Raw genomic sequence first — 23,437 nt, 5'->3', positions numbered from 1 at the left:
GGTGTAACTCATTCGTTATTTGCTTTGTGAAATAAATAATTTGAAACGATATTTGGTCGAATTTGCATTTAAATTGAGGCGCAATCGATAAGGGCAGCCTTTATATGAATAGATTAAGCAAGAGTTGATTTAAAAGCGATCATACCAGACTAATGCACCGGATCCCATCGTAACTCCGCAGCTTAAGCGTGCTTCGGCGAGAGTAGTACTAGGATGGGTGACCTCCTGGGAAGTCCTCGTGTTGCACCCCTCCCATTTTATTTCATATAATGTTTTTTTAGTTGCATTTTCTCGACGTGGTGTAACTCATTCGTTATTTGCATTTTGTGAAATAAACAATTTGAAACGATATTTGGTCGAATTTGCATTTAAATTGAGAGGCTAAATCATGATAAGGGCCTTTTTATATGAATAGATTACAAGAGTTGATTTGCGCGATCATACCAAAGACTAATGCACCGGATCCCATCGTAACTCCGCAGCTAAGCGTGTTTTAAGCGAGAGTAGTACTAGGATGGGTGACCTCTGGAAGTCCTCGTGTTGCACCCTCCCATTTTATTTCATATAATGTTTTTTTAGTTGCATTTTCTCGACGTGGTGTAACTCATTCGTTATTTTCGCTTTTTGAAATAAATAATTTGAAACGATATTTGGTCGAATTTGCATTTAAATTCGAGGCGAATCGCGATAAGGGGTAGCCTTTATATGAATAGATTGCGCAAGAGTTGACGGGTGCGATCATACCAAAGACTAATGCACCGGATCCCATCGTAACTCCGCAGCTAAGCGTGTTGGGCGAGAGTAGTACTAGGATGGGTGACCTCCTCGAAGTCCTCGTGTTGCACCCTCCCATTTTATTTCATATAATGTTTTTTAGTTGCATTTTCTCGACGTGGTGTAACTCATTCGTTATTTATGCTTTTGTGAAATAAACAATTTGAAACGATATTTGGTCGAATTTGCATTTAAATTCGAGGCGAATCGCGATAAGGGCAGCCTTTATATGAATAGATTACGCAAGAGTTGACGGGTGCGATCATACCAAAGACTAATGCACCGGATCCCATCGTAACTCCGCAGCTAAGCGCTTGGGCGAGAGTAGTACTAGGATGGGTGACCTCCTGGAAGTCCTCGTGTTGCACCCTCCCATTTTATTTCATATAATGTTTTTTTAGTTGCATTTTCTAGACGTGGTGTAACTCATTCGTTATTTTCGCTTTTGTGAAATAAATAATTTGAACGATATTTGGTCTAATTTGCATTTAAATTCGAGGCTTAAGTGCGATAAGGGCAAATTTTATATGAATAGATTGCGCAAGAGTTGACGGGCAAGCGATCATACCAAAGACTAATGCACCGGATCCCATCGTAACTCCGCAGCTAAGCGTGCTTAAGTAGAGAGTAGTACTAGGATGGTGACCTCCTAGGAAGTCCTCGTGTTGCACCCTCCCATTTTATTTCATATAATGTTTTTTTAGTTGCATTTTCTCGACGTGGTGTAACTCATTCGTTATTTTCGCTTTGTGAAATAAATAATTTGAACGATATTTGGTCGAATTTGCATTTAAATTCGAGGCGCAAGTGCGATAAGGCAGCACTTTATATGAATAGATTGCGCAAGAGTTGACGGGTGCGATCATACCAAAGACTAATGCACCGGATCCCATCGTAACTCCGCAGCTAAGCGTTGCTTGGGCAGAGTAGTACTAGGATGGGTGACCTCCGAAGTCCTCGTGTTGCACCCTCCCATTTTATTTCATATAATGTTTTTTTAGTTGCATTTTCTAGACGTGGTGTAACTCATTCGTTATTTATGCTTTGTCAAATAAATAACTTGAAACGATATTTGGTCGAATTTGCATTTAAATTCGAGGCGAATCGCGATAAGGGCAGCCTTTATATGAATAGATTGCGCAAGAGTTGATTTGCAAGATCATACCAAAGACTAATGCACCGGATCCCATCGTAACTCCGCAGCTAAGCGCGGTTGGGCGAGAGTAGTACTAGGATGGGTGACCTCCGGAAGTCCTCGTGTTGCACCCTCCCATTTTATTTCATATAATGTTTTTTTAGTTGCATTTTCTCGACGTGGTGTAACTCATTCGTTATTTTCGCTTTGTGAAATAAATAATTTGAAACGATATTTGGTCTAATTTGCATTTAAATTCGAGGCGAAGTGCGATAAGGGCAGCCTTTTATATGAATAGATTGCGCAAGAGTTGACGGGTGCGATCATACCAAAGACTAATGCACCGGATCCCATCGTAACTCCGCAGCTAAGCGCTTTGGGCGAGAGTAGTACTAGGATGGTGACCTCCGGAAGTCCTCGTTGCACCCTCCCATTTTATTTCATATAATTTTTTAGTTGCATTTTCTCGACGTGGTGTAACTCATTCGTTATTTTCGCTTGTGAAATAAATAATTTGAAACGATATTTGGTCGAATTTGCATTTAAATTCGAGGCGAAGCGATAAGGGCAGCCTTTTATATGAATAGATTATGCAAGAGTTGACGGGTGCGATCATACCAAAGACTAATGCACCGGATCCCATCGTAACTCCGCAGCTAAGCGTGTTTGGGCAGAGTAGTACTAGGATGGGTGACCTCGGAAGTCCTCGTGTTGCACCCCTCCCATTTTATTTCATATAATTTTTTTTTAGTTGCATTTTCTCGACGTGGTGTAACTCATTCGTTATTTTCGTTTTGTGAAATAAATAATTTGAAACGATATTTGGTCGAATTTGCATTTAAATTCGAGGCGCTAAGTGCGATAAGGGCAAAGTTTTATATGAATAGATTATGCAAGAGTTGACGGGAGCGATCATACCAAAGACTAATGCACCGGATCCCATCGTAACTCCGCAGCTAAGCGTGCTTGGGCGAGAGTAGTACTAGGATGGTGACCTCCTGGGAAGTCCTCGTGTTGCACCCCTCCCATTTTATTTCATATAATTTTTTTTAGTTGCATTTTCTCGACGTGGTGTAACTCAATCGTTATTTATGCTTTTGTGAAATAAACAATTTGAAACGATATTTGGTCGAATTTGCATTTAAATTCGAGGCGAATCGCGATAAGGGCGCCTTTTATATGAATAGATTGCGCAAGAGTTGACGGCAATGATCATACCAAAGACTAATGCACCGGATCCCATCGTAACTCCGCAGCTAAGCGTGCTTGGGCGAGAGTAGTACTAGGATGGTGACCTCCGGAAGTCCTCGTGTTGCACCCTCCCATTTTATTTCATATAATGTTTTTTTAGTTGCATTTTCTCGACGTGGTGTAACTCATTCGTTATTTATGCTTTGTGAAATAAACAATTTGAAACGATATTTGGTCGAATTTGCATTTAAATTCGAAAGAATCGCGATAAGGGCAGCCTTTATATGAATAGATTAAGCAAGAGTTGACGGGTGCGATCATACCAAAGACTAATGCACCGGATCCCATCGTAACTCCGCAGCTAAGCGCGCTTGGGCGTAGAGTAGTACTAGGATGGGTGACCTCCTGGAAGTCCTCGTGTTGCACCCTCCCATTTTATTTCATATAATGTTTTTTTAGTTGCATTTTCTCGACGTGTGTAACTCATTCGTTATTTGCTTTGTGAAATAAATAATTTGAAACGATATTTGGTCGAATTTGCATTTAAATTCGAGGCGAATCGCGATAAGGGGCAGCCTTTATATGAATAGATTGCGCAAGAGTTGACGGAAAAGCATCATACCAAAGACTAATGCACCGGATCCCATCGTAACTCCGCAGCTAAGCGTGTTTGGGCGAGAGTAGTACTAGGATGGTGACCTCCGGAAGTCCTCGTGTTGCACCCTCCCATTTTATTTCATATAATGTTTTTTTAGTTGCATTTTCTCGACGTGGTGTAACTCATTCGTTATTTTCGCTTTGTGAAATAAATAATTTGAAACGATATTTGGTCTAATTTGCATTTAAATTCGAGGCGCAAGTGCGATAAGGGCACTTTTATATGAATAGATTGGCAAGAGTTGATTGCGATCATACCAAAGACTAATGCACCGGATCCCATCGTAACTCCGCAGCTAAGCGTGCTTGGGCGAGAGTAGTACTAGGATGGGTGACCTCCGGAAGTCCTCGTGTTGCACCCTCCCATTTTATTTCATATAATTTTTTTTAGTTGCATTTTCTCGACGTGGTGTAACTCATTCGTTATTTATGCTTTGTGAAATAAACAATTTGAAACGATATTTGGTCGAATTTGCATTTAAATTCGAGGCGCAATCGCGATAAGGGCAGCCTTTTATATGAATAGATTATGCAAGAGTTGACGGGTGCGATCATACCAAAGACTAATGCACCGATCCCATCGTAACTCCGCAGCTAAGCGCAGCTTGGGCGAGAGTAGTACTAGGATGGGTGACCTCTCGAAGTCCTCGTGTTGCACCCTCCCATTTTATTTCATATAATTTTTTTTAGTTGCATTTTCTCGACGTGGTGTAACTCATTCGTTATTTTCGCTTGTGAAATAAATAATTTGAAACGATATTTGGTCGAATTTGCATTTAAATTCGAGGCGAAATGCGATAAAGGCAGCCTTTTATATGAATAGATTGCGCAAGAGTTGATTTGGGTGCGATCATACCAAAGACTAATGCACCGGATCCCATCGTAACTCCGCAGCTAAGCGTGCTTTGGCGAGAGTAGTACTAGGATGGGTGACCTCTCGAAGTCCTCGTGTTGCACCCTCCCATTTTATTTCATATAATGTTTTTTAGTTGCATTTTCTCGACGTGGTGTAACTCATTCGTTATTTGCTTTTGTGAAATAAACAATTTGAAACGATATTTGGTCTAATTTGCATTTAAATTCGAGGCGAATCATGATAAGGGCGCCTTTATATGAATAGATTGCGCAAGAGTTGACGGTGCGATCATACCAAAGACTAATGCACCGGATCCCATCGTAACTCCGCAGCTTAAGCGTGCTTGGGCGAGAGTAGTACTAGGATGGGTGACCTCGAAGTCCTCGTGTTGCACCCTCCCATTTTATTTCATATAATTTTTTTTAGTTGCATTTTCTCGACGTGGTGTAACTCATTCGTTATTTTCGCTTTTGTGAAATAAATAATTGAAACGATATTTGGTCGAATTTGCATTTAAATTCGAGGCGCAATCGCGATAAGGGCAGCTTTTATATGAATAGATTGCGCAAGAGTTGACGGTGCGATCATACCAAAGACTAATGCACCGGATCCCATCGTAACTCCGCAGCTATAAGCGTTTGGGGAGAGTAGTACTAGGATGGGTGACCTCCGGGAAGTCCTCGTGTTGCACCCTCCCATTTTATTTCATATAATTTTTTTAGTTGCATTTTCTCGACGTGGTGTAACTCAATCGTTATTTTATGCTTTGTGAAATAAACAATTTGAAACGATATTTGGTCGAATTTGCATTTAAATTCGAGGCGCAATCGCGATAAGGGCAGCCTTTATATGAATAGATTGCGCAAGAGTTGACGGGTGCGATCATACCAAAGACTAATGCACCGGATCCCATCGTAACTCCGCAGCTTAAGCGCATTTGGCTTAGAGTAGTACTAGGATGGGTGACCTCCGAAGTCCTCGTGTTGCACCCTCCCATTTTATTTCATATAATGTTTTTTTAGTTGCATTTTCTCGACGTGGTGTAACTCATTCGTTATTTTGCTTTTGTGAAATAAACAATTTGAAACGATATTTGGTCGAATTTGCATTTAAATTCGAGGCTAAGTGCGATAAGGGGCAGCCTTTATATGAATAGATTATGCAAGAGTTGACGGAAAGGCGATCATACCAAAGACTAATGCACCGGATCCCATCGTAACTCCGCAGCTAAGCGTGTTTGGGCGAGAGTAGTACTAGGATGGTGACCTCCTCGAAGTCCTCGTGTTGCACCCTCCCATTTTATTTCATATAATTTTTTTTAGTTGCATTTTCTCGACGTGGTGTAACTCATTCGTTATTTGCGCTTTGTGAAATAAATAATTTGAAACGATATTTGGTCGAATTTGCATTTAAATTCGAGGCGCAATCGCGATAAGGGCGCCTTTATATGAATAGATTATGCAAGAGTTGACGGGTGCGATCATACCAAAGACTAATGCACCGGATCCCATCGTAACTCCGCAGCTAAGCGTGCTTGGGGAGTAGTACTAGGATGGTGACCTCCTGAAGTCCTCGTGTTGCACCCTCCCATTTTATTTCATATAATTTTTTTTAGTTGCATTTTCTCGACGTGGTGTAACTCATTCGTTATTTGCGCTTTGTGAAATAAACAATTTGAAACGATATTTGGTCGAATTTGCATTTAAATTCGAGGCGAATGCGATAAGGGCAGCCTTTATATGAATAGATTATGCAAGAGTTGACGGGTGCGATCATACCAAAGACTAATGCACCGGATCCCATCGTAACTCCGCAGCTTAAGCGTGCTTGGGCGAGAGTAGTACTAGGATGGTGACCTCCTGGAAGTCCTCGTGTTGCACCCCTCCCATTTTATTTCATATAATTTTTTTTAGTTGCATTTTCTCGACGTGGTGTAACTCATTCGTTATTTGCGTTTTGTGAAATAAACAATTTGAAACGATATTTGGTCGAATTTGCATTTAAATTCGAGGCTAAATCGCGATAAGGGCAAATAATGCTTTATATGAATAGATTATGCAAGAGTTGACGGAGCGATCATACCAAAGACTAATGCACCGGATCCCATCAGAACTCCGCAGCTAAGCGTGCTTGGGCGAGAGTAGTACTAGGATGGGTGACCTCCTGGGAAGTCCTCGTGTTGCACCCCTCCCATTTTATTTCATATAATTTTTTTTAGTTGCATTTTCTCGACGTGGTGTAACTCAATCGTTATTTGCGTTTTGTGAAATAAACAATTTGAAACGATATTTGGTCGAATTTGCATTTAAATTGAGGCGAATCGCGATAAGGGCAAATTTTATATGAATAGATTACGCAAGAGTTGACGGTGCGATCATACCAAAGACTAATGCACCGGATCCCATCGTAACTCCGCAGCTAAGCGCCATGGGCGAGAGTAGTACTAGGATGGGTGACCTCTGGAAGTCCTCGTGTTGCACCCTCCCATTTTATTTCATATAATGTTTTTTAGTTGCATTTTCTCGACGTGGTGTAACTCATTCGTTATTTATGCTTTTGTGAAATAAACAATTTGAAACGATATTTGGTCGAATTTGCATTTAAATTCGAGGCGAATCGCGATAAGGGCAAGCTTTTATATGAATAGATTGCGCAAGAGTTGACGGGCAGCGATCATACCAAAGACTAATGCACCGGATCCCATCGTAACTCCGCAGCTAAGCGTTTGGGCGAGAGTAGTACTAGGATGGGTGACCTCCTGAAGTCCTCGTGTTGCACCCTCCCATTTTATTTCATATAATGTTTTTTTAGTTGCATTTTCTCGACGTGGTGTAACTCATTCGTTATTTATGCTTTGTGAAATAAACAATTTGAAACGATATTTGGTCGAATTTGCATTTAAATTCGAGGCGAAATCGCGATAAGGGCAGCCTTTTATATGAATAGATTATGCAAGAGTTGACGGGTGCGATCATACCAAAGACTAATGCACCGGATCCCATCGTAACTCCGCAGCTTAAGCGTGTTGGGCGAGAGTAGTACTAGGATGGTGACCTCCTCGAAGTCCTCGTGTTGCACCCTCCCATTTTATTTCATATAATGTTTTTTTAGTTGCATTTTCTCGACGTGGTGTAACTCATTCGTTATTTTGCTTGTGAAATAAACAATTTGAAACGATATTTGGTCGAATTTGCATTTAAATTCGAGGCGAAATCGCGATAAGGGCACCTTTATATGAATAGATTGCGCAAGAGTTGATTTGGTGCGATCATACCAAAGACTAATGCACCGGATCCCATCGTAACTCCGCAGCTAAGCGTGCTTTGGGCGAGTAGTACTAGGATGGTGACCTCGGAAGTCCTCGTGTTGCACCCCTCCCATTTTATTTCATATAATTTTTTTTAGTTGCATTTTCTCGACGTGGTGTAACTCAATCGTTATTTGCTTTTGTGAAATAAACAATTTGAAACGATATTTGGTCTAATTTGCATTTAAATTCGAGGCGCAAGTGCGATAAGGGCTTTTTATATGAATAGATTATGCAAGAGTTGACGGTGCGATCATACCAAAGACTAATGCACCGGATCCCATCGTAACTCCGCAGCTAAGCGTGCTTGGGCGAGAGAAGTACTAGGATGGGTGACCTCCTCGAAGTCCTCGTGTTGCACCCTCCCATTTTATTTCATATAATTTTTTGTAGTTGCATTTTCTCGACGTGGTGTAACTCATTCGTTATTTATGCTTTGTGAAATAAACAATTTGAAACGATATTTGGTCGAATTTGCATTTAAATTCGAGGCTAATCATGATAAGGCAGCCTTTATATGAATAGATTGCGCAAGAGTTGATTTGCAAGCGATCATACCAAAGACTAATGCACCGGATCCCATCGTAACTCCGCAGCTAAGCGTGCTTGGGCGAGAGTAGTACTAGGATGGGTGACCTCGGAAGTCCTCGTGTTGCACCCTCCCATTTTATTTCATATAATGTTTTTTAGTTGCATTTTCTCGACGTGGTGTAACTCATTCGTTATTTTCGCTTTGTGAAATAAACAATTTGAAACGATATTTGGTCGAATTTGCATTTAAATTCGAGGCGAATCGCGATAAGGGCAGCCTTTATATGAATAGATTGCGCAAGAGTTGACGGTGCGATCATACCAAAGACTAATGCACCGGATCCCATCGTAACTCCGCAGCTAGGCGCGGTTGGGCGAGAGTAGTACTAGGATGGGTGACCTCGAAGTCCTCGTGTTGCACCCTCCCATTTTATTTCATATAATTTTTTTAGTTGCATTTTCTCGACGTGGTGTAACTCATTCGTTATTTGCTTTTGTGAAATAAACAATTTGAAACGATATTTGGTCGAATTTGCATTTAAATTCGAGGCGAATCGCGATAAGGGCAGCTTTTATATGAATAGATTGCAAGAGTTGACGGCGTGCGATCATACCAAAGACTAATGCACCGGATCCCATCGTAACTCCGCAGCTAAGCGTGCTTGGGCGAGAGTAGTACTAGGATGGTGACCTCGGAAGTCCTCGTGTTGCACCCTCCCATTTTATTTCATATAATTTTTTTTAGTTGCATTTTCTCGACGTGGTGTAACTCATTCGTTATTTTCGCTTTGTGAAATAAACAATTTGAAACGATATTTGGTCGAATTTGCATTTAAATTCGAGGCTAAGTGCGATAAGGGCAGCCTTTATATGAATAGATTGCGCAAGAGTTGATTTGGTGCGATCATACCAAAGACTAATGCACCGGATCCCATCGTAACTCCGCAGCTAAGCGTGTTTGGGCGAGAGTAGTACTAGGATGGGTGACCTCCTCGAAGTCCTCGTGTTGCACCCTCCCATTTTATTTCATATAATTTTTTAGTTGCATTTTCTCGACGTGGTGTAACTCATTCGTTATTTATGCTTTTGTGAAATAAACAATTTGAAACGATATTTGGTCGAATTTGCATTTAAATTCGAGGCTAATCGCGATAAGGGCAGCCTTTATATGAATAGATTATGCAAGAGTTGATTTGCAGCGATCATACCAAAGACTAATGCACCGGATCCCATCGTAACTCCGCAGCTTAAGCGTGCTTGGCGAGAGTAGTACTAGGATGGGTGACCTCGGAAGTCCTCGTGTTGCACCCTCCCATTTTATTTCATATAATGTTTTTTTAGTTGCATTTTCTCGACGTGGTGTAACTCATTCGTTATTTTCATGCTTTGTGAAATAAACAATTTGAAACGATATTTGGTCGAATTTGCATTTAAATTCGAGGCGAAGTCGCGATAAGGGCAGCCTTTATATGAATAGATTGCGCAAGAGTTGACGGCAAAGCGATCATACCAAAGACTAATGCACCGGATCCCATCGTAACTCCGCAGTTAAGCGCTGCTTTGGGCGAGAGTAGTACTAGGATGGGTGACCTCCGGAAGTCCTCGTGTTGCACCCTCCCATTTTATTTCATATAATGTTTTTTAGTTGCATTTTCTCGACGTGGTGTAACTCATTCGTTATTTGTGCTTTGTGAAATAAACAATTTGAAACGATATTTGGTCGAATTTGCATTTAAATTCGAGGCGAATCGCGATAAGGGCAGCCTTTATATGAATAGATTGCGCAAGAGTTGACGGTGAGCGATCATACCAAAGACTAATGCACCGGATCCCATCGTAACTCCGCAGCTTAAGCGTGCTTGGGCGAGAGTAGTACTAGGATGGGTGACCTCCCGGGAAGTCCTCGTGTTGCACCCCTCCCATTTTATTTCATATAATGTTTTTTTTAGTTGCATTTTCTCGACGTGGTGTAACTCATTCGTTATTTGCGCTTTTGTGAAATAAACAATTTGAAACGATATTTGGTCGAATTTGCATTTAAATTCGAGGCGAATCGCGATAAGGGCAGCCTTTTATATGAATAGATTATGCAAGAGTTGACGGCGCGATCATACCAAAGACTAATGCACCGGATCCCATCGTAACTCCGCAGCTAAGCGTGCTTGGGCGAGTAGTACTAGGATGGGTGACCTCCTCGAAGTCCTCGTGTTGCACCCTCCCATTTTATTTCATATAATGTTTTTTTAGTTGCATTTTCTCGACGTGGTGTAACTCATTCGTTATTTTATTTTGTGAAATAAATAATTTGAAACGATATTTGGTCGAATTTGCATTTAAATTCGAGGCGAATCGCGATAAGGGCAGCCTTTATATGAATAGATTGCGCAAGAGTTGATTTGGTGCGATCATACCAAAGACTAATGCACCGGATCCCATCGTAACTCCGCAGCTTTAAGCGTGCTTGGGCGAGAGTAGTACTAGGATGGTGACCTCCGGAAGTCCTCGTGTTGCACCCTCCCATTTTATTTCATATAATGTTTTTTTAGTTGCATTTTCTCGACGTGGTGTAACTCATTCGTTATTTGCGCTTTTGTGAAATAAACAATTTGAAACGATATTTGGTCGAATTTGCATTTAAATTCGAGGCTAAATCGCGATAAGGGCGCCTTTATATGAATAGATTATGCAAGAGTTGACGGCAGCGATCATACCAAAGACTAATGCACCGGATCCCATCGTAACTCCGCAGCTAAGCGTGTTGGGCGAGAGTAGTACTAGGATGGGTGACCTCCGGAAGTCCTCGTGTTGCACCCTCCCATTTTATTTCATATAATTTTTTTAGTTGCATTTTCTCGACGTGGTGTAACTCATTCGTTATTTGCGCTTTGTGAAATAAACAATTTGAAACGATATTTGGTCGAATTTGCATTTAAATTCGAGGCGAAATCGCGATAAGGGCGCCTTTTATATGAATAGATTGCAAGAGTTGACGGGTGCGATCATACCAAAGACTAATGCACCGGATCCCATCGTAACTCCGCAGCTAAGCGCGTTTGGGCGAGAGTAGTACTAGGATGGGTGACCTCCGGAAGTCCTCGTGTTGCACCCTCCCATTTTATTTCATATAATGTTTTTTTAGTTGCATTTTCTCGACGTGGTGTAACTCATTCGTTATTTTCTTTTGTGAAATAAATAATTTGAAACGATATTTGGTCGAATTTGCATTTAAATTCGAGGCTAATCGCGATAAGGGCAGCTTTATATGAATAGATTGCGCAAGAGTTGATTTGCAGCGATCATACCAAAGACTAATGCACCGGATCCCATCGTAACTCCGCAGCTAAGCGTGCTTGGGCGAGAGTAGTACTAGGATGGGTGACCTCTCGAAGTCCTCGTGTTGCACCCTCCCATTTTATTTCATATAATTTTTTTAGTTGCATTTTCTCGACGTGGTGTAACTCATTCGTTATTTATGCTTTGTGAAATAAACAATTTGAAACGATATTTGGTCTAATTTGCATTTAAATTCGAGGCGAATCGCGATAAGGGCACCTTTATATGAATAGATTGCGCAAGAGTTGACGGGTGCGATCATACCAAAGACTAATGCACCGGATCCCATCGTAACTCCGCAGCTTAAGCGTGCTTTGGGCGAGAGTAGTACTAGGATGGGTGACCTCCGGAAGTCCTCGTGTTGCACCCTCCCATTTTATTTCATATAATGTTTTTTAGTTGCATTTTCTCGACGTGGTGTAACTCATTCGTTATTTGCGCTTTGTGAAATAAACAATTTGAAACGATATTTGGTCGAATTTGCATTTAAATTCGAGGCGAATCGCGATAAGGGCAGCTTTTATATGAATAGATTGCGCAAGAGTTGACGGTGCGATCATACCAAAGACTAATGCACCGGATCCCATCGTAACTCCGCAGCTAAGTGTTTGGCGAGAGTAGTACTAGGATGGTGACCTCCTGGAAGTCCTCGTGTTGCACCCTCCCATTTTATTTCATATAATTTTTTTAGTTGCATTTTCTCGACGTGGTGTAACTCATTCGTTATTTATGCTTTTGTGAAATAAACAATTTGAAACGATATTTGGTCGAATTTGCATTTAAATTCGAGGCAAATCGCGATAAGGGCACCTTTATATGAATAGATTATGCAAGAGTTGACGGTGCGATCATACCAAAGACTAATGCACCGGATCCCATCGTAACTCCGCAGCTTAAGCGCTGCTTGGGCGAGAGTAGTACTAGGATGGGTGACTCCCCGAAGTCCTCGTGTTGCACCCTCCCATTTTATTTCATATAATGTTTTTTTAGTTGCATTTTCTCGACGTGGTGTAACTCATTCGTTATTTTGCTTTTGTGAAATAAACAATTTGAAACGATATTTGGTCGAATTTGCATTTAAATTCGAGGCGAATCGCGATAAGGGGCAACTTTATATGAATAGATTGCAAGAGTTGACGGTGCGATCATACCAAAGACTAATGCACCGGATCCCATCGTAACTCCGCAGCTAAGCGTGCTTGGGCGAGAGTAGTACTAGGATGGTGACTCCTCGAAGTCCTCGTGTTGCACCCTCCCATTTTATTTCATATAATGTTTTTTAGTTGCATTTTCTCGACGTGGTGTAACTCATTCGTTATTTATGCTTTGTGAAATAAACAATTTGAAACGATATTTGGTCGAATTTGCATTTAAATTCGAGGCGAATCGCGATAAGGGCAGCCTTTTATATGAATAGATTGCGCAAGAGTTGACGGGTGCGATCATACCAAAGACTAATGCACCGGATCCCATCGTAACTCCGCAGCTAAGCAGCTTGGGCGAGAGTAGTACTAGGATGGGTGACCTCCTGAAGTCCTCGTGTTGCACCCTCCCATTTTATTTCATATAATGTTTTTTAGTTGCATTTTCTCGACGTGGTGTAACTCAATCGTTATTTGCGCTTTTGTGAAATAAACAATTTGAAACGATATTTGGTCTAATTTGCATTTAAATTCGAGGCGAATCAAAGATAAGGGCGCCTTTTTATATGAATAGATTATGCAAGAGTTGACGGAAAGCGATCATACCAAAGACTAATGCACCGGATCCCATCGTAACTCCGCAGCTAAGCGTGTTTGGGCGAGAGTAGTACTAGGATGGTGACCTCCGGAAGTCCTCGTGTTGCACCCTCCCATTTTATTTCATATAATTTTTTAGTTGCATTTTCTCGACGTGGTGTAACTCATTCGTTATTTTCGCTTTTGAAATAAACAATTTGAAACGATATTTGGTCGAATTTGCATTTAAATTGAGGCGAAAGAGTGCGATAAGGGCAGCTTTTATATGAATAGATTGCGCAAGAGTTGATTTTCTCGAAAAGCGATCATACCAAAGACTAATGCACCGGATCCCATCGGAACTCCGCAGGTAAGCGTGCTTTGGCGAGAGTAGTACTAGGATGGGTGACCTCCTGGGAAGTCGTCGTGTTGCACCCCTCCCATTTTATTTCATAGAAAGTTTTTTTTTAGTTGCATTTTCTTGACGTGGTGTAACTCAATCGTTATTTATGCTTTTGTGAAATAAACAATTTGAAACGATATTTGGTCGAATTTGCATTTAAATTGAGGCGAATCGCGATAAGGGCGCCTTTATATGAATAGATTGCGCAAGAGTTGATTACCAAAGGTGCGATCATACCAAAGACTAATGCACCGGATCCCATCGTAACTCCGCAGCTAAGCGTGCTTTGGGCGAGAGTAGTACTAGGATGGGTGACCTCGAAGTCCTCGTGTTGCACCCTCCCATTTTATTTCATATAATTTTTTTTAGTTGCATTTTCTCGACGTGGTGTAACTCATTCGTTATTTGCGCTTTGTGAAATAAACAATTTGAAACGATATTTGGTCGAATTTGCATTTAAATTCGAGGCGAATCGCGATAAGGGCAGCCTTTATATGAATAGATTGCGCAAGAGTTGACGGTAAGCGATCATACCAAAGACTAATGCACCGGATCCCATCGTAACTCCGCAGCTTAAGCGTTTGGGCGAGAGTAGTACTAGGATGGTGACCTCTCGAAGTCCTCGTGTTGCACCCTCCCATTTTATTTCATATAATGTTTTTTAGTTGCATTTTCTCGACGTGGTGTAACTCATTCGTTATTTTCGCTTTGTGAAATAAACAATTTGAAACGATATTTGGTCGAATTTGCATTTAAATTCGAGGCGCAATCATGATAAGGGGCACTTTTATATGAATAGATTGCGCAGAGTTGACGGTGGCGATCATACCAAAGACTAATGCACCGGATCCCATCGTAACTCCGCAGCTAAGCGTGCTTGGGCGAGAGTAGTACTAGGATGGGTGACCTCCTCGAAGTCCTCGTGTTGCACCCTCCCATTTTATTTCATATAATTTTTTTAGTTGCATTTTCTCGACGTGGTGTAACTCATTCGTTATTTGCGCTTTTGTGAAATAAACAATTTGAAACGATATTTGGTCGAATTTGCATTTAAATTCGAGGCGAATCGCGATAAGGTGTTGCACCTTTATATGAATAGATTGCGCAAGAGTTGATTTGGTGCGATCATACCAAAGACTAATGCACCGGATCCCATCGTAACTCCGCAGCTAAGCGTGCTTGGGCGAGAGTAGTACTAGGATGGTGACCTCCGGAAGTCCTCGTGTTGCACCCCTCCCATTTTATTTCATATAATGTTTTTTTTAGTTGCATTTTCTCGACGTGGTGTAACTCATTCGTTATTTTCGTTTTGTGAAATAAATAATTTGAAACGATATTTGGTCGAATTTGCATTTAAATTCGAGGCGCTAATGAATAGATTGCGCATAAGGGCAATGCACTTTTATATGAATAGATTGGGTGACGCAAGAGTTGACGGCGATCATACCAAAGACTAATGCACCGGATCCCATCGTAACTCCGCAGCTAAGCGTTTGGGCGAGAGTAGTACTAGGATGGTGACCTCCTCGAAGTCCTCGTGTTGCACCCTCCCATTTTATTTCATATAATTTTTTTAGTTGCATTTTCTCGACGTGGTGTAACTCATTCGTTATTTGCGCTTGTGAAATAAACAATTTGAAACGATATTTGGTCGAATTTGCATTTAAATTCGAGGCGAATCGCGATAAGGGCAGCCTTTATATGAATAGATTATGCAAGAGTTGACGGGTGCGATCATACCAAAGACTAATGCACCGGATCCCATCGTAACTCCGCAGCTTATACCTGGGCGAGAGTAGTACTAGGATGGGTGACCTCTCGGAAGTCCTCGTGTTGCACCCTCCCATTTTATTTCATATAATGTTTTTTAGTTGCATTTTCTCGACGTGGTGTAACTCATTCGTTATTTGCGCTTTGTGAAATAAATAATTTGAAACGATATTTGGTCGAATTTGCATTTAAATTCGAGGCGAATCGCGATAAGGGCTTTATATGAATAGATTACGCAAGAGTTGACGGCGCGATCATACCAAAGACTAATGCACCGGATCCCATCGTAACTCCGCAGCTAAGCCTTGGGCGAGAGTAGTACTAGGATGGGTGACCTCCTATCCTCGTGTTGCACCCTCCCATTTTATTTCATATAATTTTTTTTAGTTGCATTTTCTCGACGTGGTGTAACTCATTCGTTATTTGCGCTTTGTGAAATAAACAATTTGAAACGATATTTGGTCGAATTTGCATTTAAATTCGAGGCGCAATCGCGATAAGGGCAGCCTTTATATGAATAGATTGCGCAAGAGTTGACGGTTTGCCACGATCAAAAAAAAAAAAAAAAAAAAAAAAAAAAAAAAAAAAAAAAAAAAAAAAAAAAAAAAAAAAAAAAAAAAAAAAAAAAAAAAAAAAAAAAAAAAAAAAAAAAAAAAAAAAAAAAAAAAAAAAAAAAAAAAAAAAAAAAAAAAAAAAAAAAAAAAAAAAAAAAAAAAAAAAAAAAAAAAAAAAAAAAAAAAAAAAAAAAAAAAAAAAAAAAAAAAAAAAAAAAAAAAAAAAAAAAAAAAAAAAAAAAAAAAAAAAAAAAAAAAAAAAAAAAAAAAAAAAAAAAAAAAAAAAAAAAAAAAAAAAAAAAAAAAAAAAAAAAAAAAAAAAAAAAAAAAAAAAAAAAAAAAAAAAAAAAAAAAAAAAAAAAAAAAAAAAAAAAAAAAAAAAAAAAAAAAAAAAAAAAAAAAAAAAAAAAAAAAAAAAAAAAAAAAAAAAAAAAAAAAAAAAAAAAAAAAAAAAAAAAAAAAAAAAAAAAAAAAAAAAAAAAAAAAAAAAAAAAAAAAACCAAAGACTAATGCACCGGATCCCATCGTAACTCCGCAGCTAAGCGTGTTTGGGCGAGAGTAGTACTAGGATGGGTGACCTCCGGAAGTCCTCGTGTTGCACCCTCCCATTTTATTTCATATAATGTTTTTTTAGTTGCATTTTCTCGACGTGGTGTAACTCATTCGTTATTTATGCTTTTTGTGAAATAAACAATTTGAAACGATATTTGGTCGAATTTGCATTTAAATTCGAGGCGAATCGCGATAAGGGCACCTTTATATGAATAGATTGCGCAAGAGTTGACGGTGCGATCATACCAAAGACTAATGCACCGGATCCCATCGTAACTCCGCAGCTAAGCGTGTTTGGGCGAGAGTAGTACTAGGATGGGTGACCTCCGAAGTCCTCGTGTTGCACCCTCCCATTTTATTTCATATAATTTTTTTTAGTTGCATTTTCTCGACGTGGTGTAACTCATTCGTTATTTGCGCTTTGTGAAATAAACAATTTGAAACGATATTTGGTCGAATTTGCATTTAAATTCGAGGCGAATCGCGATAAGGGCACCTTTATATGAATAGATTATGCAAGAGTTGACGGGTGCGATCATACCAAAGACTAATGCACCGGATCCCATCGTAACTCCGCAGCTAAGCGTGCTTGGGCGAGAGTAGTACTAGGATGGGTGACCTCCGGAAGTCCTCGTGTTGCACCCTCCCATTTTATTTCATATAATGTTTTTTTAGTTGCATTTTCTCGACGTGGTGTAACTCATTCGTTATTTTGCTTTTGTGAAATAAACAATTTGAAACGATATTTGGTCGAATTTGCATTTAAATTGAGGCGAATCGCGATAAGGGGCACTTTATATGAATAGATTATGCAAGAGTTGACGGGTGCGATCATACCAAAGACTAATGCACCGGATCCCATCGTAACTCCGCAGCTAAGCGTGCTTGGGCGAGAGTAGTACTAGGATGGGTGACCTCCTCGAAGTCCTCGTGTTGCACCCTCCCATTTTATTTCATATAATTTTTTTTAGTTGCATTTTCTCGACGTGGTGTAACTCAATCGTTATTTATGCTTTGTGAAATAAACAATTTGAAACGATATTTGGTCGAATTTGCATTTAAATTCGAGGCGAATCGCGATAAGGGCAGCCTTTATATGAATAGATTGCGCAAGAGTTGACGGCAAGATCATACCAAAGACTAATGCACCGGATCCCATCGTAACTCCGCAGCTAAGCGTGTTTGGGCGAGTAGTACTAGGATGGGTGACCTCCGGAAGTCCTCGTGTTGCACCCTCCCATTTTATTTCATATAATGTTTTTTTAGTTGCATTTTCTCGACGTGGTGTAACTCATTCGTTATTTATGCTTTGTGAAATAAACAATTTGAAACGATATTTGGTCGAATTTGCATTTAAATTCGAGGCGAATCGCGATAAGGGCACCTTTATATGAATAGATTGCAAGAGTTGACGGTGCGATCATACCAAAGACTAATGCACCGGATCCCATCGTAACTCCGCAGCTAAGCGCTTGGCGAGAGTAGTACTAGGATGGGTGACCTCCGGAAGTCCTCGTGTTGCACCCTCCCATTTTATTTCATATAATGTTTTTTTAGTTGCATTTTCTCGACGTGGTGTAACTCATTCGTTATTTGCGCTTTGTGAAATAAACAATTTGAAACGATATTTGGTCGAATTTGCATTTAAATTCGAGGCGAATCGCGATAAGGGCAGCTTTTATATGAATAGATTGCGCAAGAGTTGACGGCAAGATCATACCAAAGACTAATGCACCGATCCCATCGTAACTCCGCAGCTAAGCGTGCTTGGGCGCAGAGTAGTACTAGGATGGGTGACCTCCGAAGTCCTCGTGTTGCACCCTCCCATTTTATTTCATATAATGTTTTTTAGTTGCATTTTCTCGACGTGGTGTAACTCATTCGTTATTTATGCTTTTGTGAAATAAACAATTTGAAACGATATTTGGTCGAATTTGCATTTAAATTCGAGGCGAATCGCGATAAGGGCAGCCTTTATATGAATAGATTGCAAGAGTTGACGGGTGCGATCATACCAAAGACTAATGCACCGGATCCCATCGTAACTCCGCAGCTAAGCGTGTTTGGGCGAGAGTAGTACTAGGATGGGTGACCTCCTCGAAGTCCTCGTGTTGCACCCTCCCATTTTATTTCATATAATGTTTTTTTAGTTGCATTTTCTCGACGTGGTGTAACTCATTCGTTATTTTCGCTTTTGTGAAATAAACAATTTGAAACGATATTTGGTCGAATTTGCATTTAAATTCGAGGCGAATCGCGCGATAAGGGCGCCTTTATATGAATAGATTGCGCAAGAGTTGACGGTGCGATCATACCAAAGACTAATGCACCGGATCCCATCGTAACTCCGCAGCTAAGCGTGCTTGGGCGAGAGTAGTACTAGGATGGGTGACCTCCGAAGTCCTCGTGTTGCACCCTCCCATTTTATTTCATATAATGTTTTTTTAGTTGCATTTTCTCGACGTGGTGTAACTCATTCGTTATTTGCGCTTTGTGAAATAAACAATTTGAAACGATATTTGGTCGAATTTGCATTTAAATTCGAGGCGAATCGCGATAAGGGCAGCCTTTATATGAATAGATTGCGCAAGAGTTGACGGGTGCGATCATACCAAAGACTAATGCACCGGATCCCATCGTAACTCCGCAGCTAAGCGTGCTTTGGGCGAGAGTAGTACTAGGATGGTGACCTCCGAAGTCCTCGTGTTGCACCCTCCCATTTTATTTCATATAATGTTTTTTTAGTTGCATTTTCGACGTGGTGTAACTCATTCGTTATTTGATGCTTTGTGAAATAAACAATTTGAAACGATATTTGGCTCGATATTTGCATTTAAATTCGAGGCGCAATCGCGATAAGGGCACCTTTATATGAATTTGCATTTAAATTGCGAGGCAGCTTAAGCGTGCTTGGGCGAGAGTAGTACTAGGATGGGTGACCTCCTCGAAGTCCTCGTGTTGCACCCTCCCATTTTATTTCATATAATTTTTTTTAGTTGCATTTTCTCGACGTGGTGTAACTCATTCGTTATTTGCTTTTGTGAAATAAACAATTTGAAACGATATTTGGTCGAATTTGCATTTAAATTCGAGAATTAAGGGCAGCCTTTATATGAATAGATTATGCAAGAGTTGATTTGCGATCATACCAAAGACTAATGCACCGGATCCCATCGTAACTCCGCAGCTAAGCGTGCTTGGGCGAGAGTAGTACTAGGATGGGTGACCTCCTGAAGTCCTCGTGTTGCACCCTCCCATTTTATTTCATATAATGTTTTTTTAGTTGCATTTTCTCGACGTGGTGTAACTCATTCGTTATTTATGCTTTTGTGAAATAAACAATTTGAAACGATATTTGGTCGAATTTGCATTTAAATTCGAGGCGAATCGCGATAAGGGCAGCTTTATATGAATAGATTATGCAAGAGTTGACGGGTGCGATCATCATACAAAGACTAATGCACCGGATCCCATCGTAACTCCGCAGCTAAGCGTGCTTGGGCGAGAGTAGTACTAGGATGGGTGACCTCGAAGTCCTCGTGTTGCACCCTCCCATTTTATTTCATATAATGTTTTTTTAGTTGCATTTTCTCGACGTGGTGTAACTCATTCGTTATTTATGCTTTTGTGAAATAAACAATTTGAAACGATATTTGGTCGAATTTGCATTTAAATTCGAGGCGCAAAATCGCGATAAGGGCACAGCCTTTATATGAATAGATTATGCAAGAGTTGACGGGTGCGATCATACCAAAGACTAATGCACCGGATCCCATCGTAACTCCGCAGCTAAGCGTGCTTGGGCGAGAGTAGTACTAGGATGGGTGACCTCCGAAGTCCTCGTGTTGCACCCTCCCATTTTATTTCATATAATGTTTTTTAGTTGCATTTTCTCGACGTGGTGTAACTCATTCGTTATTTATGCTTTGTGAAATAAACAATTTGAAACGATATTTGGTCGAATTTGCATTTAAATTCGAGGCGAATCGCGATAAGGGGCACTTTTATATGAATAGATTGCGCAAGAGTTGACGGTGCGATCATACCAAAGACTAATGCACCGGATCCCATCGTAACTCCGCAGCTAAGCGTGCTTGGGCGAGAGTAGTACTAGGATGGGTGACCTCCGGAAGTCCTCGTGTTGCACCCTCCCATTTTATTTCATATAATGTTTTTTTAGTTGCATTTTCTCGACGTGGTGTAACTCATTCGTTATTTTCGCTTTGTGAAATAAACAATTTGAAACGATATTTGGTCGAATTTGCATTTAAATTCGAGGCGAATCGCGATAAGGGCGCCTTTATATGAATAGATTATGCAAGAGTTGACGGTGCGATCATACCAAAGACTAATGCACCGGATCCCATCGTAACTCCGCAGCTAAGCGTGCTTGGGCGAGAGTAGTACTAGGATGGGTGACCTCCGAAGTCCTCGTGTTGCACCCTCCCATTTTATTTCATATAATGTTTTTTAGTTGCATTTTCTCGACGTGGTGTAACTCATTCGTTATTTATGCTTTTGTGAAATAAACAATTTGAAACGATATTTGGTCGAATTTGCATTTAAATTCGAGGCGAATCGCGATAAGGGGCAGCCTTTATATGAATAGATTGCGCAAGAGTTGACGGTGCGATCATACCAAAGACTAATGCACCGGATCCCATCGTAACTCCGCAGCTAAGCGTGCTTGGGCGAGAGTAGTACTAGGATGGGTGACCTCCTGGAAGTCCTCGTGTTGCACCCTCCCATTTTATTTCATATAATGTTTTTTAGTTGCATTTTCTCGACGTGGTGTAACTCATTCGTTATTTATGCTTTGTGAAATAAACAATTTGAAACGATATTTGGTCGAATTTGCATTTAAATTCGAGGCGAATCGCGATAAGGGCAGCCTTTATATGAATAGATTGCGCAAGAGTTGACTTGCAAGCGATCATACCAAAGACTAATGCACCGGATCCCATCGTAACTCCGCAGCTAAGCGTGCTTGGGCGAGAGTAGTACTAGGATGGGTGACCTCCTCGAAGTCCTCGTGTTGCACCCTCCCATTTTATTTCATATAATGTTTTTTAGTTGCATTTTCTCGACGTGGTGTAACTCATTCGTTATTTTCGCTTTGTGAAATAAACAATTTGAAACGATATTTGGTCGAATTTGCATTTAAATTCGAGGCGAATCGCGATAAGGGCAGCCTTTATATGAATAGATTGCGCAAGAGTTGACGGGTGCGATCATACCAAAGACTAATGCACCGGATCCCATCGTAACTCCGCAGCTAAGCGTGCTTGGGCGAGAGTAGTACTAGGATGGGTGACCTCCGGAAGTCCTCGTGTTGCACCCTCCCATTTTATTTCATATAATGTTTTTTAGTTGCATTTTCTCGACGTGGTGTAACTCATTCGTTATTTATGCTTTGTGAAATAAACAATTTGAAACGATATTTGGTCGAATTTGCATTTAAATTGAGGCGAATCGCGATAAGGGCAAACTTTTATATGAATAGATTATGCAAGAGTTGATTTGCAAGCGATCATACCAAAGACTAATGCACCGGATCCCATCGTAACTCCGCAGCTAAGCGTGCTTGGGCGAGAGTAGTACTAGGATGGGTGACCTCCGAAGTCCTCGTGTTGCACCCTCCCATTTTATTTCATATAATGTTTTTTAGTTGCATTTTCTCGACGTGGTGTAACTCATTCGTTATTTTCGCTTTGTGAAATAAACAATTTGAAACGATATTTGGTCGAATTTGCATTTAAATTCGAGGCGCAATCGCGATATAAGGCAGCCTTTATATGAATAGATTATGCAAGAGTTGACGGGTGCGATCATACCAAAGACTAATGCACCGGATCCCATCGTAACTCCGCAGCTAAGCGTGCTTGGGCAGAGTAGTACTAGGATGGGTGACCTCGAAGTCCTCGTGTTGCACCCTCCCATTTTATTTCATATAATTTTTTTAGTTGCATTTTCTCGACGTGGTGTAACTCATTCGTTATTTATGCTTTTGTGAAATAAACAATTTGAAACGATATTTGGTCGAATTTGCATTTAAATTCGAGGCGAATCGCGATAAGGGCAGCCTTTATATGAATAGATTGCGCAAGAGTTGACGGTGCGATCATACCAAAGACTAATGCACCGGATCCCATCGTAACTCCGCAGCTAAGCGTGCTTGGGCGAGAGTAGTACTAGGATGGGTGACCTCCTGGAAGTCCTCGTGTTGCACCCTCCCATTTTATTTCATATAATGTTTTTTTAGTTGCATTTTCTCGACGTGGTGTAACTCATTCGTTATTTATGCTTTGTGAAATAAACAATTTGAAACGATATTTGGTCGAATTTGCATTTAAATTCGAGGCGAATCGCGATAAGGGCAGCCTTTATATGAATAGATTGCGCAAGAGTTGACGGTGCGATCATACCAAAGACTAATGCACCGGATCCCATCGTAACTCCGCAGCTAAGCGTGCTTGGGCGAGAGTAGTACTAGGATGGGTGACCTCCGGAAGTCCTCGTGTTGCACCCTCCCATTTTATTTCATATAATGTTTTTTTAGTTGCATTTTCTCGACGTGGTGTAACTCATTCGTTATTTATGCTTTGTGAAATAAACAATTTGAAACGATATTTGGTCGAATTTGCATTTAAATTCGA

At 40.5% G+C, this 23,437-nt stretch overlaps 1 non-coding gene and 59 pseudogenes across 1 annotated transcript; all 60 read left to right on the top strand.

Annotated features, from left to right (window-relative positions):
* The first annotated feature begins 131 nt into the window (after nt 1-131).
* LOC128038667 (5S ribosomal RNA) lies at nt 132-250 on the top strand (annotated as a pseudogene).
* Nucleotides 251-430: 180 nt separating this feature from the next.
* Nucleotides 431-549, top strand: LOC128038683 (5S ribosomal RNA; annotated as a pseudogene).
* A 181-nt stretch (nt 550-730) lies between these two features.
* Nucleotides 731-848, top strand: LOC128038705 (5S ribosomal RNA; annotated as a pseudogene).
* A 180-nt stretch (nt 849-1,028) lies between these two features.
* Nucleotides 1,029-1,145, top strand: LOC128038704 (5S ribosomal RNA; annotated as a pseudogene).
* A 483-nt stretch (nt 1,146-1,628) lies between these two features.
* Nucleotides 1,629-1,745, top strand: LOC128038684 (5S ribosomal RNA; annotated as a pseudogene).
* Nucleotides 1,746-1,925: 180 nt separating this feature from the next.
* On the top strand, nt 1,926-2,041 carry LOC128038698 (5S ribosomal RNA; annotated as a pseudogene).
* Nucleotides 2,042-2,224: 183 nt separating this feature from the next.
* On the top strand, nt 2,225-2,338 carry LOC128038694 (5S ribosomal RNA; annotated as a pseudogene).
* Nucleotides 2,339-2,513: 175 nt separating this feature from the next.
* On the top strand, nt 2,514-2,629 carry LOC128038739 (5S ribosomal RNA; annotated as a pseudogene).
* A 184-nt stretch (nt 2,630-2,813) lies between these two features.
* On the top strand, nt 2,814-2,932 carry LOC128038652 (5S ribosomal RNA; annotated as a pseudogene).
* A 477-nt stretch (nt 2,933-3,409) lies between these two features.
* On the top strand, nt 3,410-3,529 carry LOC128038731 (5S ribosomal RNA; annotated as a pseudogene).
* A 472-nt stretch (nt 3,530-4,001) lies between these two features.
* LOC128038729 (5S ribosomal RNA) lies at nt 4,002-4,119 on the top strand (annotated as a pseudogene).
* A 480-nt stretch (nt 4,120-4,599) lies between these two features.
* Nucleotides 4,600-4,717, top strand: LOC128038737 (5S ribosomal RNA; annotated as a pseudogene).
* A 176-nt stretch (nt 4,718-4,893) lies between these two features.
* On the top strand, nt 4,894-5,010 carry LOC128038691 (5S ribosomal RNA; annotated as a pseudogene).
* Nucleotides 5,011-5,788: 778 nt separating this feature from the next.
* Nucleotides 5,789-5,906, top strand: LOC128038677 (5S ribosomal RNA; annotated as a pseudogene).
* Nucleotides 5,907-6,377: 471 nt separating this feature from the next.
* On the top strand, nt 6,378-6,496 carry LOC128038653 (5S ribosomal RNA; annotated as a pseudogene).
* A 185-nt stretch (nt 6,497-6,681) lies between these two features.
* On the top strand, nt 6,682-6,801 carry LOC128038635 (5S ribosomal RNA). Its single transcript, XR_008193643.1, has one exon. It is a non-coding gene; the product is annotated as a 5S ribosomal RNA (ribosomal RNA).
* Nucleotides 6,802-6,979: 178 nt separating this feature from the next.
* On the top strand, nt 6,980-7,096 carry LOC128038660 (5S ribosomal RNA; annotated as a pseudogene).
* Nucleotides 7,097-7,278: 182 nt separating this feature from the next.
* On the top strand, nt 7,279-7,394 carry LOC128038658 (5S ribosomal RNA; annotated as a pseudogene).
* Nucleotides 7,395-7,576: 182 nt separating this feature from the next.
* On the top strand, nt 7,577-7,694 carry LOC128038688 (5S ribosomal RNA; annotated as a pseudogene).
* A 179-nt stretch (nt 7,695-7,873) lies between these two features.
* On the top strand, nt 7,874-7,988 carry LOC128038692 (5S ribosomal RNA; annotated as a pseudogene).
* Nucleotides 7,989-8,165: 177 nt separating this feature from the next.
* LOC128038727 (5S ribosomal RNA) lies at nt 8,166-8,284 on the top strand (annotated as a pseudogene).
* Nucleotides 8,285-8,464: 180 nt separating this feature from the next.
* Nucleotides 8,465-8,581, top strand: LOC128038657 (5S ribosomal RNA; annotated as a pseudogene).
* Nucleotides 8,582-8,759: 178 nt separating this feature from the next.
* LOC128038693 (5S ribosomal RNA) lies at nt 8,760-8,875 on the top strand (annotated as a pseudogene).
* Nucleotides 8,876-9,051: 176 nt separating this feature from the next.
* On the top strand, nt 9,052-9,167 carry LOC128038659 (5S ribosomal RNA; annotated as a pseudogene).
* Nucleotides 9,168-9,347: 180 nt separating this feature from the next.
* On the top strand, nt 9,348-9,466 carry LOC128038725 (5S ribosomal RNA; annotated as a pseudogene).
* A 481-nt stretch (nt 9,467-9,947) lies between these two features.
* LOC128038690 (5S ribosomal RNA) lies at nt 9,948-10,067 on the top strand (annotated as a pseudogene).
* A 180-nt stretch (nt 10,068-10,247) lies between these two features.
* On the top strand, nt 10,248-10,368 carry LOC128038706 (5S ribosomal RNA; annotated as a pseudogene).
* Nucleotides 10,369-10,551: 183 nt separating this feature from the next.
* On the top strand, nt 10,552-10,668 carry LOC128038680 (5S ribosomal RNA; annotated as a pseudogene).
* A 180-nt stretch (nt 10,669-10,848) lies between these two features.
* Nucleotides 10,849-10,967, top strand: LOC128038695 (5S ribosomal RNA; annotated as a pseudogene).
* Nucleotides 10,968-11,148: 181 nt separating this feature from the next.
* On the top strand, nt 11,149-11,265 carry LOC128038646 (5S ribosomal RNA; annotated as a pseudogene).
* Nucleotides 11,266-11,442: 177 nt separating this feature from the next.
* LOC128038641 (5S ribosomal RNA) lies at nt 11,443-11,560 on the top strand (annotated as a pseudogene).
* A 179-nt stretch (nt 11,561-11,739) lies between these two features.
* LOC128038664 (5S ribosomal RNA) lies at nt 11,740-11,857 on the top strand (annotated as a pseudogene).
* Nucleotides 11,858-12,034: 177 nt separating this feature from the next.
* On the top strand, nt 12,035-12,154 carry LOC128038736 (5S ribosomal RNA; annotated as a pseudogene).
* Nucleotides 12,155-12,921: 767 nt separating this feature from the next.
* On the top strand, nt 12,922-13,038 carry LOC128038671 (5S ribosomal RNA; annotated as a pseudogene).
* Nucleotides 13,039-13,218: 180 nt separating this feature from the next.
* Nucleotides 13,219-13,335, top strand: LOC128038648 (5S ribosomal RNA; annotated as a pseudogene).
* Nucleotides 13,336-13,518: 183 nt separating this feature from the next.
* LOC128038656 (5S ribosomal RNA) lies at nt 13,519-13,635 on the top strand (annotated as a pseudogene).
* A 185-nt stretch (nt 13,636-13,820) lies between these two features.
* On the top strand, nt 13,821-13,940 carry LOC128038728 (5S ribosomal RNA; annotated as a pseudogene).
* A 188-nt stretch (nt 13,941-14,128) lies between these two features.
* LOC128038642 (5S ribosomal RNA) lies at nt 14,129-14,245 on the top strand (annotated as a pseudogene).
* Nucleotides 14,246-14,720: 475 nt separating this feature from the next.
* On the top strand, nt 14,721-14,839 carry LOC128038730 (5S ribosomal RNA; annotated as a pseudogene).
* Nucleotides 14,840-15,022: 183 nt separating this feature from the next.
* LOC128038640 (5S ribosomal RNA) lies at nt 15,023-15,139 on the top strand (annotated as a pseudogene).
* A 492-nt stretch (nt 15,140-15,631) lies between these two features.
* Nucleotides 15,632-15,747, top strand: LOC128038682 (5S ribosomal RNA; annotated as a pseudogene).
* A 1,266-nt stretch (nt 15,748-17,013) lies between these two features.
* Nucleotides 17,014-17,130, top strand: LOC128038726 (5S ribosomal RNA; annotated as a pseudogene).
* Nucleotides 17,131-17,308: 178 nt separating this feature from the next.
* On the top strand, nt 17,309-17,426 carry LOC128038700 (5S ribosomal RNA; annotated as a pseudogene).
* Nucleotides 17,427-17,604: 178 nt separating this feature from the next.
* Nucleotides 17,605-17,723, top strand: LOC128038674 (5S ribosomal RNA; annotated as a pseudogene).
* A 470-nt stretch (nt 17,724-18,193) lies between these two features.
* Nucleotides 18,194-18,308, top strand: LOC128038686 (5S ribosomal RNA; annotated as a pseudogene).
* A 474-nt stretch (nt 18,309-18,782) lies between these two features.
* Nucleotides 18,783-18,901, top strand: LOC128038703 (5S ribosomal RNA; annotated as a pseudogene).
* A 181-nt stretch (nt 18,902-19,082) lies between these two features.
* On the top strand, nt 19,083-19,199 carry LOC128038639 (5S ribosomal RNA; annotated as a pseudogene).
* A 180-nt stretch (nt 19,200-19,379) lies between these two features.
* On the top strand, nt 19,380-19,496 carry LOC128038651 (5S ribosomal RNA; annotated as a pseudogene).
* Nucleotides 19,497-19,916: 420 nt separating this feature from the next.
* Nucleotides 19,917-20,034, top strand: LOC128038650 (5S ribosomal RNA; annotated as a pseudogene).
* Nucleotides 20,035-20,214: 180 nt separating this feature from the next.
* Nucleotides 20,215-20,332, top strand: LOC128038679 (5S ribosomal RNA; annotated as a pseudogene).
* Nucleotides 20,333-20,518: 186 nt separating this feature from the next.
* On the top strand, nt 20,519-20,635 carry LOC128038717 (5S ribosomal RNA; annotated as a pseudogene).
* Nucleotides 20,636-20,813: 178 nt separating this feature from the next.
* Nucleotides 20,814-20,931, top strand: LOC128038720 (5S ribosomal RNA; annotated as a pseudogene).
* A 178-nt stretch (nt 20,932-21,109) lies between these two features.
* LOC128038638 (5S ribosomal RNA) lies at nt 21,110-21,226 on the top strand (annotated as a pseudogene).
* A 180-nt stretch (nt 21,227-21,406) lies between these two features.
* LOC128038702 (5S ribosomal RNA) lies at nt 21,407-21,525 on the top strand (annotated as a pseudogene).
* Nucleotides 21,526-21,706: 181 nt separating this feature from the next.
* Nucleotides 21,707-21,825, top strand: LOC128038643 (5S ribosomal RNA; annotated as a pseudogene).
* Nucleotides 21,826-22,004: 179 nt separating this feature from the next.
* On the top strand, nt 22,005-22,122 carry LOC128038699 (5S ribosomal RNA; annotated as a pseudogene).
* Nucleotides 22,123-22,303: 181 nt separating this feature from the next.
* On the top strand, nt 22,304-22,420 carry LOC128038670 (5S ribosomal RNA; annotated as a pseudogene).
* Nucleotides 22,421-22,601: 181 nt separating this feature from the next.
* On the top strand, nt 22,602-22,716 carry LOC128038681 (5S ribosomal RNA; annotated as a pseudogene).
* A 178-nt stretch (nt 22,717-22,894) lies between these two features.
* On the top strand, nt 22,895-23,013 carry LOC128038701 (5S ribosomal RNA; annotated as a pseudogene).
* A 179-nt stretch (nt 23,014-23,192) lies between these two features.
* Nucleotides 23,193-23,310, top strand: LOC128038719 (5S ribosomal RNA; annotated as a pseudogene).
* Nucleotides 23,311-23,437: the final 127 nt, after the last annotated feature.

Source organism: Gossypium raimondii, unplaced genomic scaffold, assembly GCF_025698545.1.
Source record: "Gossypium raimondii isolate GPD5lz unplaced genomic scaffold, ASM2569854v1 Contig00305, whole genome shotgun sequence".
NCBI classification, from domain to species: Eukaryota; Viridiplantae; Streptophyta; class Magnoliopsida; order Malvales; family Malvaceae; genus Gossypium; species Gossypium raimondii.
Note: the sequence above shows the minus strand (reverse complement) of the source record. Positions and strands in the feature narration are given on the sequence as shown.